The following is an 18,432-nucleotide window of genomic DNA, read 5'->3' as shown; positions in this document are numbered from 1 at the left end:
TTCTCCTGTGTGTTGAATTATGCATATATTTGTACCCTTTTGTCAAAAAGTAAAACTTCTTTTTTTAAGTTTTTTTTTTTAATTTATTTTTAGAGACAGCGCAAGCTGGGGAGGGGCAGAGAAAAGGAGAGAGAGAATCCCAAGCACCCAGGGCTCTGTCCCACAAACCGTGAGATCATGACCTGAGCTGAAATCAAGAGTCAGACACTTAACCGACTGAGCCACTCAGGCACAATTTAAGTAAAAACTTTTTTTTAGGGGCGCCTGGGTGGCTCAGTCGGTTGGGCGGCCGACTTCGGCTCAGGTCATGATCTCACGGTCTGTGAGTTCGAGCCCCGCGTCGGGCTCTGTGCTGACGGCTCGGAGCCTGGAGCCTGTTTCGGATTCTGTGTCTCCCTCTCTCTCTGACCTTCCCCCATTCATGCTCTGTCTCTCTCTGTCTCAAAAATGAATACACGTTAAAAAAACTTTGTTTCAGTTATTACTCAAATTGGAGAGTTCTGATGTCTATTCTAGCTTTCAGTCCATAGACTGAAGCTTTTCAAGATCAGAATCATGTCTGATTCATCTTTCTGGCCCCATGGAGCAGAGTACAGTTCCTTATACATACCAATCTCTTAAAACTATTTGAGTGCCTGAATGAACGAAGGAATGAATATGTGAACATCTATTATGAACCTATCTCTGGAGAATAGGTACCAGTAGTCAGTATGCTTAAAAAGATTGACATAACATTGATCACTGTTTAAGAAGTGCCTTTATAATATTGTTGGAAAATGTAAGCATTTCTGAAGGGGAGGTGGCCATTGTGTAGAGCGCTCGCTCATATGGACTAAGAATCAGAAAACGGATCTGAATTTTAGCTGAGGCATCACTCCGTTCGTTCTGAAATAAATCAGGCCATCTTGCACGTAATTTCCTTGTTTGTACGGTGAAGGGGTTGGATTGATTATTGCTGGCATCTCTCTCTGCTCTAAAACTCTATGCTTTTTATCCTTTGATATTTGCAAGAGCCAGGAGAGGTGAAGTTTGCCTTTTATGTTAGATTTGATTCTAAATCTAATGATACAGGACAGGGGTGCTCCAACTAGTCTTGTTAAAAGGTAAGGACACTGAAAAAGGTTCAGTGGTAGCGTGCATACTGTGTTCTGTTATGATTAACTGTGCCACTTGTACTGCCTGTACTTTAATGGCCTGTACTCCTCATCTACCAGATTCTTCTCTTAGTACTGAGATTATTTTAGTACAAACAAGTGGTATGTTTGTAAGAAGGGGCTCAGTCAGTATGGTAAAATGTCTGGATCGTACAAAACAAAAAACAAAAAGATGTCTGGATAGTTGGTGATTTCTAAGTAGGGGCCGGTCTATAATACAGCACGTTTTTTTAAGGTTGTGTACTTTCAGTGTGGGAGGAGGTGTTAGGTATTTCTCTCTTTCATATCAAGCATAACATTCTCTCTTACACACGTCAGTATATTGTTGAGGAAGTTTTCTAAAGTGAAAATAAAATCTGTTTAACAGTATTTTCAAGCCTAGAGAATTTTTTTTTTAAGTCACCTGTATACCCAGCATGGGGCTCGAACTCACAACCCCAAGATCAGTAGTCACATACCCCACTGACAGAGCCAGCCAGGCGCCCCAGAATAGAGAATTTTAATAGCCTCATTTGGTCTCCCAAACAGTGTGAGGTACTGGATTCTTTGAGTGACATTACTAGAGGTGCTCGCGTTTCTTCCTTTGTAGTGGGCAGAGTGCAGTCTGGCTGCCCTATAGAAGTGCTGCTGGCCTGGAGCTGCTCAGATCCGGCCCGTCACACTGTCTCAACTTGGGTTTTTCTGTTGTTTGTTTCCAAATTCACGTCAGAAAACCGTGTGTCCAGGGCGCCTGGGTTGCTCAGTCGGTTAAGCGTCTGACTCTTGGTTTCCGCGTCGGTCGTGGTCTGAGCTGTCAGCACAGAGCCCGATGTGGGGCTCGAACCTACAGCCTGTGAGATCATGACCTGAGCCGAAGTCAGATGCCCAACCAACCGAGCCACCCAGGTGCCCCAAGACAGGATCTTGATCTAAATTTAACAAAAATGTCCCCTATTTATTGATCCTGTTTCTAATAATCATTAACCATTCCCCGTTGGTTGGAATTTTTATCTTGACCTTCTATTTTGAAAGTTATTAGCAACTCAAAAGTATGGAAAGAGCCCACATGTCCATCAACAGATGAATGGAACACACACACACACACACACACATACACACCACTGGAATATTACTCGGCAGTCAAAAAGGATGAAATCTTGCCATTGGCAACAATGTGGATGGAACTAGAGGGTATTATGCTAAGTGAAATTAGAGAAAGACATAACATATGACTTGACTTACGTGTAGAGTTTAAGATACAAAACAGATGAACATAGGGGAAGGGAAGCAAAAAATAAAAACAGGGGGGGTACAAAACATAAGAGACTCTTAAATATAGAGAACAGAGGATTGCTAGAGGGGTTCTGGGTGGGGGGGATGGCGAAATGGGCAAGGGGCATTAAGGAAGACACTTGGTAGATGAGCACTGGGTGTTATACACAGGAGGTGAATCCCTGGATTCTACCCCTGAAATCATTATATGCTAACTAACTTAACTAGAATGTAAATTAAAAAATAAAAATAAATTTAAAAAAAAGTTATTGGCAATTCTAACATATCTTGGCTTTATTGTCTGGAGGAAGCACTGAGTTAAACTGGGTTATAGAATCATCTGCTGATAGGTTAACGGGTTTAGGAGTTTCATCTAAGGCTTTAGAAATTCCTGTCATCATTTTTGTGGAGTATGAACATTACTTCAGAGGCCAAAATTGTAATAAAGTGTTTTTTAATGGCATTCTGTGGAATCAGTTGCTTGGGGTTACCATACCCAGTGTGATGTGTAGAAGGATTATAGGACGGATGGACTGTAGAAGGTCTTTCTACCATGTTGACCGGAAGGCCTCTCTGTCTGCCGCTTTGAACCCCTGAAGGGTCACTGTTAATTTTTGTTGTGATTTGCTAATGAGTGACTTTGTGAAGGAAGTAGAACCTATAATAGAGGTATGTTGTGGAGCTACTGCTCTCTACTAAAAATAGTACAGAAAGGGTCTGTAGGGGCTGCCATACTATTAAAAAGTTATTAACATTTTTATTTTGTCTCAAACTGTACAAGTAGAAGATTGTGTTTACTTCTTGTATAGTTTAGTCATGAGTTGACAAAGAATTTACCCTACTGAAGGAAGTAGATTATTGTAGGAGATTCAGAGGTAGGACAGCATTGTGGAAGTTCCTTCAATTAGCTTTTTTGCATTTAGGTAAGTAAATTCAGGCCAAGTGTAGACATGGTCAGAAAGAATCCTTTTTATAGTTTTATATTATTATTTTTATATGATTTGTATTTTTATATTTTTTGATATTATCTCTAGGCAACCTGAACTTTGTTTTGGAAGGTCTTCCTTGTATTTGCCTGTTCCCTCTTAATTACAGAGCTTTCTCATAACAAGTCTTTATATTTAAAACTAGTATTGTCAGATGCATTAAAAAAGTAATTTAGCTAAAAATTGTTTCATAATAAAAAAGAATTTTACAAAAACTCTATCAGTTGAAACCAAAAAACAGATATGCATGCTGAATATTAACCATTTGTTACAAACCTGAATAGTCCTTTTTCCATGTGCATATATATATGCCTCTAGGTATAGATAAAAGTGGAATCATGCGTAGAACTCATCTAACATTCCTGTTTATATGCAAAGCACTTTACTGTGAAATACGGAAACTCTGAACTTTACTGACTTCTGTCATGAAGGCTAATTTTTTGGAACATAACCTAGAAATGTCAATGCAGATATGCAAGTGTATGTCTAAATTGATCAAAATAGGAAAGAATAATTGAGACTGAAAAACCTATAACTTAATATTGATCGTGCACACATAACAAGACCAAATTTTGGAAATCCCAACTTGTATGTTATGTGCATGTACGTTAGGAATTTTACAGAGTTGTCTAACATTAGGTGGCAACCACATTTATTAGCAGACTCCAATAGCTAATTTTAATTTATGAGCACCAGATTAGTAACGCTTAATCACTTACAGATATGTTATTGGTAGGTTGCTTTCAGCTTCAGATAACAGAAACTGAGTCTGTTTTAAGCACAAAGGAGTTGGCTCGGCTCACAGGACTGAGACCTGAAGCTTCGGGGACAACAGGACTGGGCTGTCCGTGTTGCTTTGCCCTCAGGTCCTTTCCCTGGTGGTTGCCAAAGAGCTGCTAGCAGCAGCCAGGAAGTGTGCTTCCTTGTTTGAGTCTAGAGATGGAGAGTAGCTCCTTACTGTTCTCTAAAGGTGAGAATAACTGTCCCGGAAAGGTCCGGGAGAGCTCTCCTGGATTTCACAGGCTAGAATTGAGGAATGTTCTGGGTTACAGTCTAGTCCTGAATAAGTCAATAGCTCGGGGGTTGAGATTAATCATTCAGCTCTTTCCCTTGAGCCAAGGTCATTTGCTAAATGGCACTGCCCTTATCCAAATGGGGAGAGTTGGAGTGGCACCCCCTTGGACTATTAGTGTGTAGTCAGAAGTGACACATCAAAGTGAATGGAATTAGCACCCACTGTGGAAAATAGTATAGAGGTTCCTCAAAAAATTAAAAATAGAAATACAGCTTGAGATTCTCTCTCCCTCTCTCCCTCTCTCCATCCCCTCTCTGCCCACTCCCTCTCCCTCTCTAAAATAAAATGAAAAACAATTTAAATAATAATTAGCATTTTGGGATCGGTTCCGACCCACTAGTAGCACAAAGACAATACTTGGCCATCACTGGTGTATAGTGAGAGTGGACTGAGGACAGACCCTAAGAGAACGCAGAGCCTGTGAATCAGTCTTCTACTTAAATTTATTCTGTATTTATTTTTAATTATGAGCTTCAGAAGGCTATTCGTTTGCTCTTATTTCTTCAATTCTAACAGCCTATTTCATATTTGATTTACCCAGTGGTTTTTCTCCATTATATCTCTCTGTTAGTCTCTGGTCACTTTAATGTCACTACCATGGCTGTTTCTTTGGAGTGCTGCCCATTATCTTAAAGGAAATAGGGAAGGAATTATAAATGTATCCTGAAGTTAAAGGAAAAATGAAATGTGTGTTTTGTAGTACATGAATGATCGAATGTGTTAGATACTAAGGAAGAACTGCATCCGAGTATGCTTTTTTTTTTTTTTAAAGTTCTTACAAGGAGTGAGGAATGTTAAAATTCATGACTCAAACTTCAGACTTCTCCCTACCTGCATATTTGATGTCTTGGAAAAACTCTTATTCTTTTATTATAAAGGAATAAAGGGTAAAGTTTGCTAACCTGTGTCTGAAGACCTCAGTGATTAGAAATGAGTCATGATTGGTAATAGACTATGTATGGTAGTGAATTGAGTGTCTTAGGTACGAGGACCCTCCTCTCCTTGAGTAATCATGAACAGACCCTTGTAATTTTTACTTTGGCTTGACACGTATAGGAAGGATAGGCATGATGAACCACTGCCAGTCTCCGCATCTTTTTTATATAGGCAGTGAGATACTAGCCAACGTACTCAGTTGAGGCCAGTGAGTTCTCCTTTATGTTTTATTACTAAGCTTCACTTAGTTCCAAGGAGAGAGATAAAGCATTGTGTTTTCTTTTCTTTTTTTTTTTTTTTTTAAGTTTATTTATTTATTTTTAGGGAGTCGGAGACAGCGCAAATGGTGGAGGGGCAGAGAGAGAGAGAGAAAATATCCCAAGCAGGCTCCACGCTGTCAGTGCAGAGCCTGATATGGGGCTTGAACCCATAAAGCTGTGAAATCATGACCTGAGCCAAAACCAAGAGTCGGATGCTCAACTGAATGAGCCACCCAGGTGCCCCAAACATTCCATTTCCTATTTCATACATCAGTCTCTTCTCAGGTTTGACACTGTAAATCAGTGGTTCTCGAGTTCTGGCATACATCAGAATCTTCTGGAGGGTTTGTGAAAGCACCAGTTGGTGGGCCTCTAATCCCCAAAGTTTCTGATTCAGTAGGTCTGGGATGGGGCCTGAGCATTTACATTTCTAACAATTTCCAGATGACATTGATGATGCTGATCCAGGTACTGCCCTTTGAGAATCACTGCTGTGAAAACATTTACTTTTTTTTTTTTTTAATGTTTATTTTTGAGAGAGAGAGAGAGAGAGACAGAGATAGAGCATGTGCAGGAGAGGGGGCAGGGAAAGGGAGAGACAGAATCTGAACCAGGCTCTAGGCTCTGTTCTGTTAGCACAGAGCCCAGTGTGGGGCTTGAACTCACAGACCCAACCACAAGATCATGACCTGAGCCGAACTCAGACGCTCAACTGATTGAGCCACCCAGGCACCCTGAAAACACTTACTTTTAATACAGCAAGGAACAGTCATACTGAATTTATTTAAGGAAAAGATGCATGCTATTTATTACTGTTTAGATTAGACTTTGTATTGTTTTTCTCTCTCTGGTTGTCAGCTGTTACATTAAGTGACCCACAGGGAGTACTCTCTTGAATTATATTTCTTTAGTAAAAGCGTATTTACCATTTGGTAATTGGCATCTCTTAACTTTTCACAGATGACTATTGCTGCTGGGCCAAAAGCCACTTTTGGCCTAGATGAAAATACTTTGCATTATTTTGCTTGATGATCCCAAAGGTGGGAATTTTTTTTTTTTTTTTTGTATTTGTTCTTTACTAAGATACGATAATTATTTCATTCAGTGAGCATTGAGACTTTTTTAACCAGTCTAAGGCCAGTACAACTCCTTTGCCATTGCCAGCTGTGCGTGTTTCCATGGAAACTCCATAGGGTCTAGCAGGATTACTGTTGTAAGGACCATACCTGGCTTATTTGCATCCAGTTTAAATTGGGGAGATTTCAAAAGAATAAAAGGTCTGTAGATGAGTCAATGGACAGCCAGAAAGAGCTTGTCAGTTTGTAACCATCATATTGGTCTAGCTAAAGAGGAAGACTTGGGTGGGTATCCCTTACTATAGTTCATGTTTCTGGAGGGCTTTGGTTGGCATGCTAACGTCTCTATTTGTTTTGTGGATTTATTTGTGTCATTGTGTTTTTGTTTTTGCTTTTGTTTTAGGAATATCTCTTTAAATTAAATATCCTAATTTATGTCCTTATTTAAATACCCTAACCTAATGATTTAAAAATTCTCTTAAAGAAAGTACATGTAGATCACACTCTTAAAGAAAGTACATGTAGATCAGACTCTTTTTCAAGGAATTTTCATTGCTTTCCAGTTATAATGCAATAGAATGTCTTAGTTTTCTTTTTTTAATTTTTTTTTTAACGTTTATTTATTTTTTGAGACAGAGAGAGAGAGAGAGACAGAGCATGAACGGGGGAGGGGCAGAGAGAGAGGGAGACACAGAATCGGAAGCAGGCTCCAGGCTCTGGGCCATCAGCCCAGAGCCCGACACGGGGCTCGAACTCACGGACTGCAAGATCGTGACCTGAGCTGAAGTCGGACGCTTAACCGACTGAGCCACCCAGGCGCCCCTAGAATGTCTTAGTTTTTGACCACTGTTGCAGAATTATGGCAGAAGTTTATGTTGATCTGTATTTTGCAAGTGTTATGAGCTACTGTGAACCCCTTCTCTCACAAACATAACTTTTTCTAAAAAGAAGGCAGTTTGAACTATTTACGTATTTGACTTTGTTTACACCATTGAGCTTAAGCCTTTGTTTCAGAGTTTCATAAATGGTTAGGACCAACAGTGAATGTATAGAAAACAACTATATGGACTAGTTACATGAGCACCGAGTACAGTTATATAAAACTTAGAGGTTATTATTAATAAGTTATGCTACTCAGTTGTACGAATTTATCCTAGTTGGAGTAATTAGGCTAATTCACAAATAGCTACATAGTACAGGTATATGGCCAATGAGAGCACGCATACCAACTCCTCCTCCTTAGTTAAGGCTGCTTGGACTTTCTACCGATCAAGGTTCTAAGATATTCTGTCAGAGTGTGGTGGCCAGCCAGTGATGGTGAATTTCCATACTGTGTGCGCCAAATATTGACATTTCTTATTTTCTAAATCAGAATGTAGTCTTGTTCCTTTTTTCCGAATATTTTACGGTGATAGCGATATGTTATCAGTCTATCATCTATGAACATCTATGTGTGTGTATATATATACATATATACATACATATACATATATATATATATATATACACACACATCTGTGTATATATATATATATTGAAGTAGATGCTTGTAAATTTGGAAGGAGGTAACAGGGAGTTGGGCATTTTTTAATATTAGTGAAATATACTCTTTAAAGAAAATACTAGGTAGGCTGTGTTATTCAGTTTCACGAAAGAGTAGCCCCTTCTAATACATGTTCCAAGAATTCTCTGATTCACTTCCATGTTCCTAAAGTAAGGGCAGGTGCTAGTGTCCCTGTTTTGTAGATGAGGAAATGGGCACAAGAGAGGTGCCTGCCTTTATTAATCACTTTATGTTTACGCAGTTAAATACACCGGTAGTTCAGCGTTGCCCACTATGTGTAATTGTTCCCTCTTAAAGTGTTAGGTTATTTTATACGGCTTACTCAGTGTTGCCTTTTTCTCTTTTTGTATTCATAGACCGGAAAAGTAAGAAGAGCTTTCCTGCCTTTTTAATTACCAAACTACTCTCAGTTTTCAATGAATCAATTCAAAGAAAGAATGCAGTCTTTCTAGACCTGGTAAATATTTTCTGCTCATAAAAGCTATTAACTTAGTAGCCTCTGATAAATCCAGGTGTTTATGATGATTACTTTAATTTTGTGGGATGACTATAAAAAATGACTTATCATATAGATGATATTAACTCTGAAATTTATTTGCTATTATTGTTATGGTGGAGTGATGCCTAGAATGCCTGTGCCCTAGCCAGCAACAGAAGCTAGTCTAGAATTGGCCCTGGTACTTAGATTAGGCTCTGTTGGGTTTATTGGGGGGAAAAGGTTGTGAAATTAATGCAAATAAGGTACATAAATATATTACTGAGTATCCTCTTTACTCAGATGATATAACGTTAGCAATATTCCCTACGTGGTAGTTTAATAGAAGTACTTTGTCAATAATAGTTTTATAAAATTAATCTAGTAATCAGAATATTAAGCCTACCTTTTACCACTTGACACATGACCTAAGTGAAGATTAGAGAGATCAAATAACTTGCTGAAGAAAATTCAACTAGCCAGTGTAGACCTGAGGTCAGAATCTAGATCAGAGGCTACATATTTTGATTCCTACTCTAGGGCCTTTAAAAAATCCTAGTTTTTTAAGTACCTTAAATAAGAATTAACATGCCCAAGGGAGTAAACAAACCATAGTGACATTTCATATGGATCTTTTGTATAGCTTAGAATGTTAATGTAGGATCAGAGAAGATAGAATGGATTTATTTATGCTACGTAAAGTATTTTCTCTATTAACAGATTAACTTAGCTACTAGGTACTATTAAATCTTTTAGATACACTTTATTTAAGCGTGAGGAGAATCCTTGGGCATATTTTGTACCTGTTTTGCAGAAGAGGAAAATGAGGCTTAGAATGAGAGTGCTATAGCTTAGGATATTAGAAGTGGAGTTTAAACCCAGTTTTCTTGGACTTCAAAGCCCATGACTCAGCGGTGAAGCCTGAGGAATTAAAACTTAATCGTCCAGCCTATCACATGTTAACGGATACTGATTATGGAATAATTTCCTCTCCTAATTCACCCATTCAGAAATCTTATCATTTTAGGGACATATGGAGGTAGTTAGGAGAGAAACCATTTCGTCCTCTGCAATGATTTTAATTATAGGAATCATATTAGCTATTTTTATAATGTAATTGCAAGTTATAGGTCTTATACCCCCTTAAAAAAGAAAGGCGTTTATAAAATATTTGTATATTCTAAACATATGCTTAAAGTGAACTAATTTGAGCAGGTCCAAAGGTCTGTTTTTGTGTGACTGAACATTTGTCTCCCATGTTTTTACTTATTATAGTCGATCATCAAGGAATGATTATTTTTGTAAAGTATTTTTAAAACAGATTTTTCAAAATTAGTTAAGTGATGAAAGAAATTGGTGTTACATTCAAAAATTAATACAGTTCAAGTGTCTGGCTTGGGGATAAATAAAAAGTTACCATGTTAAATGGAATTGTAATGAAGATATAAAGAAAATTCCTTCTTCTTTATTTAGTAAAGTACCCAGAGTATCAGAGTTCGCCAAAACCAGGTGTATCTTTGCCTTAAAACCTGGCCCAGCCCCTGAAACTCACCTTTCCCCCCAAGTCTTTGACTGATTTACCACCATCACCTGCCTGACCAAAAGAGGTGGGGATGCATAGAATGTAGGTAGTGAGATACTGAAAATAACATTTTATTAGTAGCTCATGGGAAGTAACTTTTTTTTCTGGTAGCGTGAAATATAACTTACGTGCATTTTAATCTCTACCATTCAAAATGAGAAATGTACGTTAGATTGCCTGGTGTCTTTCTATTTTAGGCAGTCGTACGTTAGGACTTTGTAAAAGGTGAGATACGTTGACAGAGTTTATGATTTTTTAGTTAAATTCTTTGTAACCGGAGCTTACAAAGATGGTGTGACTCGTATTGGTACTGTGACATTTTGAGAAGATTACGAAGCCGCTCACCTCCCTGAATATCACTCGCAGATACTCGTCACCTGAGTAGCAAGGAGGGAGGGTCAGGCAGGGCTGGGGCAGCTAATGTGGATTGAATTCCTGCTCTGTAGGGCATCTGCTAGGCACATCCACATTTGTGCTCTCACTTTTAGTAGGGGTGTCGAAGTACGAGAAATAGAACCAAGAGACGAAGAAAGCACGATGTGCAAAACTCGGCCTTGCTTTTTGTCTGGATGGTCGGCCTGTTCACCTACCATATTCTGTCATCATCTGCTTCCGGCAGCATCAAATGCTGGTGGTGATTTCCAGGGGGCTGAATCACAGTTACCTGGGATTGCTGTGGTCATGCTTATGTGGCCAGAAGGGCGTCAGTTTTTGATTTTTTGCCGGGGAGGACGTCAGATTTTGAATTTGCAGGAAACTATAGTTAACAATACTGTATTACACACTTAAAATTGTTCTTAGAGGGTGGATCTTATGTCAAGGGCTCTTGCCACACACACAAAGATTTTTTAATGAAAAAGAAGGAGGGGAGGAAACTTGGAGGTGATGGACAAGTTTATGGCCTTGTTTGTACTCTCACAGGTGTATACTTACCTCTAAATTTATCAAATTGTATACATTAAATATGTACAGCTTTATGTAGGTCAATCATAACTCAATAAAATTTTTTCAAAAAGAGTTCAAAAGAGAAAATCTGCGTTTAAATGTTATTTAAGGATTAAAACATGAGAAAAAGGAAGAAATCAGCCATGTTCCGATACTGGTAACATTATTAAGACTCTGTTCTTACATGTACAGCAAAGGTGATTTGGGGCCTGTGGATTAAAAATTAGTCAAGGTACATAGAAATGTTTGAGAGCATCGCTTAAGATTTTTTATTGTAACAGGAGAAAAATCTTGACAGTGATATTTTTTAAATTATCAAGAGTATAATAATAATACCATTATCATTTTTATAATTCTTGATCATTTTAAAAACAATTTATGTTCTGATTTTAATTTTTAGAACAAACGTGAGAGATGGCATAAGCCCCATTTTTCAAATTTTTTTTTTTAACGTTTATTTATTTTTGAGACAGAGAGAGACAGAGCATGAATGGGGGAGGGTCAGAGAGAGGGAGACACAGAATCTGAAACAGGCTCCAGGCTCTGAGCTGTCAGCCCAGAGCCCGACGCGGGGCTCGAACTCACGGACCGTGAGATCATGACCTGAGCCGAAGTCGGATGCTTAACCGACTGAGCCACCCAGGCGCCCCAAGCCCCATTTTTCAAATGAGGAAGTTAAGGTTCAGATGTCACGTGAAGTTTCCTGGGGATGCCATAGACTGGCTGGCTCAGAGAACCGAAATTTCTTACCTCATAGTTCTGGAGGCTAGAAATTTGAGATTAAGGTATTAGGATTGGTTCCTTCTGAAAGCTGTGAGGGAGAATCTGTTTCATATCTTCTCGTCTTCCCTCTGTACATATCTGTCTCTGTGTGCAAATTTTCCCTTTCTATAAGGATACCAGTAGTATTGGATTGGGGCCCACTCTCCTGACCTCATCTTAATTTGATCTGCAGAGACCCTATTTCCAAAAAGGTCACACTCACAGATCCTTGGGGTTAGGCCTTTAACATCTTTTGAGGGGCACAATTCAACCCATAGAGGATGTTAAGTCTTTTGCTCAACGTCTCTTAAGTAGGAAAGTTAGACCCACATTGTAGTGCCACTAGAATCATAGTTTCAGAAGAACGTAACAGTGTATCTATAATACCAACTTTTTAAAAATTTTTATTTTTTTTTTTAACGTTTATTTATTTTTGAGACAGAGAGAGACAGAGCATGAACGGGGGAGGGGCAGAGAGAGAGGGAGACACAGAATCTGAAACAGGCTCCAGGCTCTGAGCTGTCAGCACAGAGCCCGACACGGGGCTTGAACTCACGGACCGCGAGATCATGACCTGAGCTGAAGTCGGACGCTCAACCGATCAAGCCACCCAGGCGCCCCTCTATAATACCAACTTAAAATTAATTTTCTAATACTGTCTTTTGTCTGCATACATTTTACTTAAAATTAACCGAGTTTCTAAAGTTTAATTAGAGGAGCGCCTGGCCAGCTCATTCAGAAGAGCATGGAACTCTTGATCTCGTGGTTGTGAGTTCATTCATGCCCCACATTGGGCATGGAACTTACTTGAAAAATAAATAAATAAAATAGTAAAATTTTGTGTTGTGATGGGTTTCAAGCGCTTTTACTTTGGTTCATAAGTCAGTGATATACCAGCTGTGGAAGGGTGTTTGGTCCTCAGTGCTTTCGTCCGGATTCAAATCTGAACTTCATGATTTGTAAGGTAGAGCTTTAAAATGTGTGCCCCTCCATGTCTTGAGATGTCCATCAGAATACTGTTCAAATGGTTTCAAGTGCATTCTGACTGTACATAATTTCACGATTCTTTAAGAATTGTTGTGTTGTCAGTGTTACTGTGACCTTGTGATCACAGATTGTTGTGGCATGAGGAGGGCAGGGGCCCACTAGAATAATCATAAAATACTGGCAGTTTGTTGAGCTGCTTCCCCCCCACACCCTTTTTTCTTTTCTTTCTTTGCTATTTTTTATTTTGACTTCAAAACACTCTCAGTACTTTAGTGAGTAATCCTACCAAATAAGGGCCCTCTGCTACATCACTACAATACAGACATAAGATGCAAGAAATTAACAGTATTACTTTCCTGTCAACTAATCCATAGACCTGATCCACATTTGGCTGGTTGTTGCCATAGTGCCTTTCATAACAAAAGAACCTAATCCAGGATCTTATGTAGCATGTAATTATTCTATCTCTTTAGTGTTCTCCAATCACAGTTCCTTAGCCTTTCCTTGAGTTTCAAGACTATGTATTGGAAAAATACATTTTGTAGAGTGTCTATGAACTCAGGTTTATCTGATAGTTCCTCATGATTAGATTCAGGTTATGCATCTATGGCAGGAATATCAGAGGGAAGTGATGCTGTGCTCTCAACTCCTCTTTTCTGGTAGTGCACAGTTTTGATTTGTTCTTGACTAGTGATGTTATCTTTGAACACCTGATTAAGGTGATGTTCACCAAGCTTCTCCTCTGTAAAGTTACATCTTCCCTTTGTAATTGCTTAATATTTTGTAGAGAAACTGTACATTTTTCATCATCAAATTTTTGCCCACTAGATTTAGCATTTCGACTGAACTTATTATAATGGTTTCCAAATACCGACTTTCTGTATTTATTATTTGGCATTCTGTAAGGAAAATCTTTCTCTTCCCCCTGTTGATTTATATCAAATGGACTCATAAGCTGTCATGAGTAAATGGTTACAATTTATTATTTTTTTAATTTATTTTCTTCATGTTACCCAAAATTTGATCAACGGGAGACCATTCAAACTTGCATCTGCGTCTTTTCCACATAGTCCCACGATTTAAAAAAAAAATGTTTATAAGTACAACATTTAAAAAGTGTTCAACACTTTAAATACGTTATTTCGTTTTTAAACTTTAATTATTGAGAGTGCGCGTGTGAGCGGGGAAGGGGCAGAGAGAGGGAAAGAGACTCCCAAGCAGACTCTGCACTGTTAGCACAGAGCCCGATGCAGGCTCGATCTCACAAACTGTGAGGTAATGACCTGAGCCAAAATCAAGAATCTGACACATAACCGACTGAGCCACTGAGCCACCCAGGCGCCCCATATTCCCGTCATTTTTAAAGCACTTCCACTACTAATTTCTTCACCGAAACAGTAAAAGGAAAAATAAAATATAAAGTCTGAGCCTAGAAACCAAAGCCTCAGTTAAGAAGTAGAAAATGTAAAGAACTAAACAGAAATTTTAGAACTGAAAACTACAGTAACCGAAACCAAAGCCCACCGGCTGGCCTCACAGCAGAGTAAAGGGGGACAGAGTGAACTGGAGGACAGAACATAGAAATTGCCCCATCTGAACAAGGAGAAAATAGAACACATAAATGAACAGAGCTGTGGGACCTGTAGGACTATGACAGAAAGACCACAAGAGGAGGAGAGGAGAAAGGGGACTGAGCTAAAAAGTACTTGCAGAAAGACTGGCTGACGACTTCCAGAAGACTTGTCAGAAGACACAGGCCTACGGATTCAAGGAGCTGAGCACGTTCCAAACAAGATAAACCCAAAGAAGTAATAGTAAAACATTGGTAAACTAAGAGCAAAGGAAGAACCTTGAAAATAACAAGAGAGAAATGACACCTTTTTCTATGGGGAAAAATAATTCCAGAGATAATGGATTTCTCCTCAGAAATCATGGAGGCCAGGAGGCAGCGGCATGACGTTTTTTAAGTATTCGGAAAGAGCTCAAAATCCCAACTTCTGTATTTAACAGAAGCCTTCTTCGGGAATGAAGGAGAAATCAAGACCTTTTTAGATGAAGGAAAACAAAGCAAACTCGTCTCCAGTAAAGGTGTCATAAAAGAATGGCTGAAGAAATGACTTACGTAGTTTTAAATCCAACACAACATATCCAGGACTTGTGTATACCAAAAACTACAAAATGCTGGTGGGAGAAATAGAGGACGACACAGAGAAACGGAGAGATACACTGCATTCATGGGTTAGAAGGCTCAACATAGGAAAGATCACTTCTCCCCAGATTGATATACAGGTTTAAATGTAATTCCTCTCAGATTCCCCCTGTGATTTTTTTAACAGACAAGATTATTCTAAAGTTAATGTGGGAATGCAAAGGAATTAGAATAGCTAGCAAAATTCTAAAAAAGAAGAGGAAAAAAAATCATTTTCTAGACATGTTGTATAGTTGCAGGAATCAAGCCTGAGGATATTGGTTGAGAAATTAACACATTAGTCTTTGAAATGGAATATAAAACCCAAAAATAGGCCTGCACAGGTGTAGCCAACTAATTTGTGACTAAGGTACAAAAGCAATTGGAGCAAACAGAGGAAGGATAATGTTTTGGACAAGTGATTAAAAAAGAAAAACATTTAATCCTCACACTAGTGAAAAACATAGAAAACCTTTAGGACATAGGACTTGATGAATAGTTCTTTAAAAAAAATTTTTTTTAATGTTTATTTCTTTTGAGAGAGAGAGAAAGAGAGGGAGGGGGATGGCCTGGGAAGGGGCAGAGAGAGAGACTCACAAGCAGGCTCCACACTGTCAGCGCAGAGCCTGACATGGGGCTCGATCTCACGAACCATGAGATCATGACCTGAGCCAAAATCAAGAGTCGGATGCTTAGCCGACGGAGCCCCCCAGGTGCCCCAACACTTGGTGAGTAGTTCTTAAACATGACACCAGAGGGGTGCCAGCCCGGCTCAGCCAGTAGAGCATGCAACTCTTTTTCTTGGGGTTTTAAGTTTGAGCCATGTTGGGTGTAGAGATGACTTAAAAATAAAATCTTTTAAAAAACAATAACACCAGAAACACAGCCTACAAAAGAAAAAAATTGGTAAATTAGATTTTATCAAAATTAAAGTTTTGCTGGGTGCTAAAACTTCTTTAAGAGGATGAAAAGGTGATTCTCTCTCTGCCCCTTTGTCGCTCATGTGCATGAGTGTGATAAGTAAATAAACTTTTTTTTTTTTTTTTTTAAAGAGGGAGGCACCTGGCTCAGTCCATTAAGTGTCCAACTCTTGATTTCATCTCAGGTCATGATCTCACAGTTTGTGAGTTCGAGCCCCACAGGCTCCATGCTGAATAAGGAAACTGCTTGGGCTTCTCTCTCTCTTTCTCTCTGCCCCTACCCCACTCTCTTTTCTCTCTCTCTCTCAAAATAAAAAAACATTAAAAAAAAAAAAAAAAGAGGATGAAAAGGCAAGTTCCCAGTGGGAGAAAATATTTGCAAAGCACATATCTGATGAAGGACTATTATCTATGGTATGTAAAGAACTCTCAAAACTCAACCCTACGGAGAAAAAGGAACCCTTGTGCACTCTTGGTGGGAATGTAAATTGATGCAGCCACTGCAGCAATCAGTTTGTAGGTTCCTGACAAATTTAAAACATAATTACCATGATTCAGCAATTCCATTACTGTGTATTTACCCAGAGAAAACAAAAACACTAATTCAAAAAGATATATGCACCCCTATGTTTATTGCAGCATTATTTACAATAGCCAAGATATGGAAGCAGCCCAAATGTCCGTTGATAATGGATTAAGAAGACGTGGTGTATATACGCACAATGAAATATTACTCAGCCTTAAAAAGGGGTGAGATCCTGCCACTAGTGAAAACATGGACGGACCAAGAAGGTCTTAATGCTAAATGAAATAAGTTAGAGAAAGACAAATACCGTATGATTTCACTTATACGTGCAATCTAAAACACGAAACAAACGAATAAACAAAAAGCAGACTCAGACCTATAAATACAGAGAACAAACTGATGGTTGCCAGAGCGGAGGGAGCGGGAGGATAGGCAAAGGGGTAAAGAGGAGCGAGAGAAACAGGCTTCCAGTTAGGGAGTAAGCAAGTCACAGGAATCAAACAGCATAGCGAATATTGTCAATGGTACCGTAGTAGCGTTGAATGGTGACAGATGGTAGCTACACTTGTGAGCATAGCATAACATGAAAGCTGTTGAATCACTGTGTTATATACCTGAAACCAACGTAATGTGTGTCAAGTGTACTCAAAACACACACACACACACACACACACACACACACACACACACACACACACTGAAACTCAATCCTAAGAATCCAAACAGTTCATTAGAAAAGGGAGATTTTTGTGGAGTTCTAGAAAAGTCCAAAAGAATGGAATAGACATGTCACTGAGGAGGATATACACATGGTTAATTGAGCATATGAAAATATGTTTTGTTATTAGTAGCCATTTGGGAAATGCAGATTGAGACCATCCTGAGATATCACTACACACCTGTTAGAACAGCTAAAATGAAAGGTAGTGAGAATATCAAGTGCTGGTGTAGATTTGAAGAAACTAGATCCCTCATACGTTGTGGGAATCTAAAATGGCATAGCCATTTTGGAAAATATTTCAAAATTTCTTTAAAAACTAAATATGCACTTAGCATGTGGCCCAGCAATAACACTTTTTTAAAAGTTTTTACTTATTTATTTTTTTTTTAATAATCTCTACACTCAACATGGGGCTCAAACTCCCAACCCCAAGATCAACAGTCCCATGTTCTTCCAACTGAGCCAGCCAGGTGCCCCCAGCAATATCACTTCTATGCATTTATCCCAGAGAAATAAATAAAAATTTGTCCACATAAAAATATATACACAACTATGCTTTACATATTATAGATGAGAGTCATTTACCAGGCATGTCCTTTGCAAGTATTTTCTCCCAGTGTGAAGCTTGTGATTCAATGTACATCCCAAATATGAGTGTTTATAGCACCTTTTTTAGTAATAACTCCAAACTGGAAACAACCAAGTAATCTTGCAAGGTTATTATGTTGAGTAAAACATGCTACCCTCAAATGGTCATATAGTGTACAATTCCATTTGTACAGTATTCTCAGAATGACCAAATTATGAAGTTAGATGACAGATTAGTGGTTGTCAAGGATTCAGAATAGCCCCAGGGAGAGGAATGGATATGCCTATAACTGGGGTAGCAGGAAGGAGTTCTTTGTGATGAAATAGGTCTGTGTTTTGATTGCAGCGGTGGTTATGTGACCCACCTACACATATGACAGTAAAATGACATAGAACTATACATGTCATTGAACTATACATACATTGACTTTTATGT

At 38.7% G+C, this 18,432-nt stretch overlaps 1 protein-coding gene across 2 annotated transcripts in view; it reads left to right on the top strand.

Moving 5' to 3' along the window:
• POU2F1 (POU class 2 homeobox 1) overlaps positions 1-18,432 on the top strand; it is a 182,551-nt gene that overhangs the window by 80,917 nt on the left and 83,202 nt on the right. Inside the window, exon 2 of one of the 2 annotated variants that reach the window (XM_086693452.1) lies at positions 8,659-8,759. The exons of the other annotated variant lie outside the window; for it this stretch is intronic. The gene's annotated coding sequence lies outside the window, so the exon portion shown is untranslated. The remainder of the gene's footprint in view (positions 1-8,658; positions 8,760-18,432) is intronic. 2 annotated transcript variants of the gene reach the window in all.

This window comes from Puma concolor, chromosome E4 (genome assembly GCF_028749965.1).
Source record: "Puma concolor isolate L17-30 chromosome E4, mPumCon1.1.hap2, whole genome shotgun sequence".
Lineage (NCBI taxonomy): Eukaryota > Metazoa > Chordata > Mammalia > Carnivora > Felidae > Puma > Puma concolor.
Note: the sequence above shows the minus strand (reverse complement) of the source record. Positions and strands in the feature narration are given on the sequence as shown.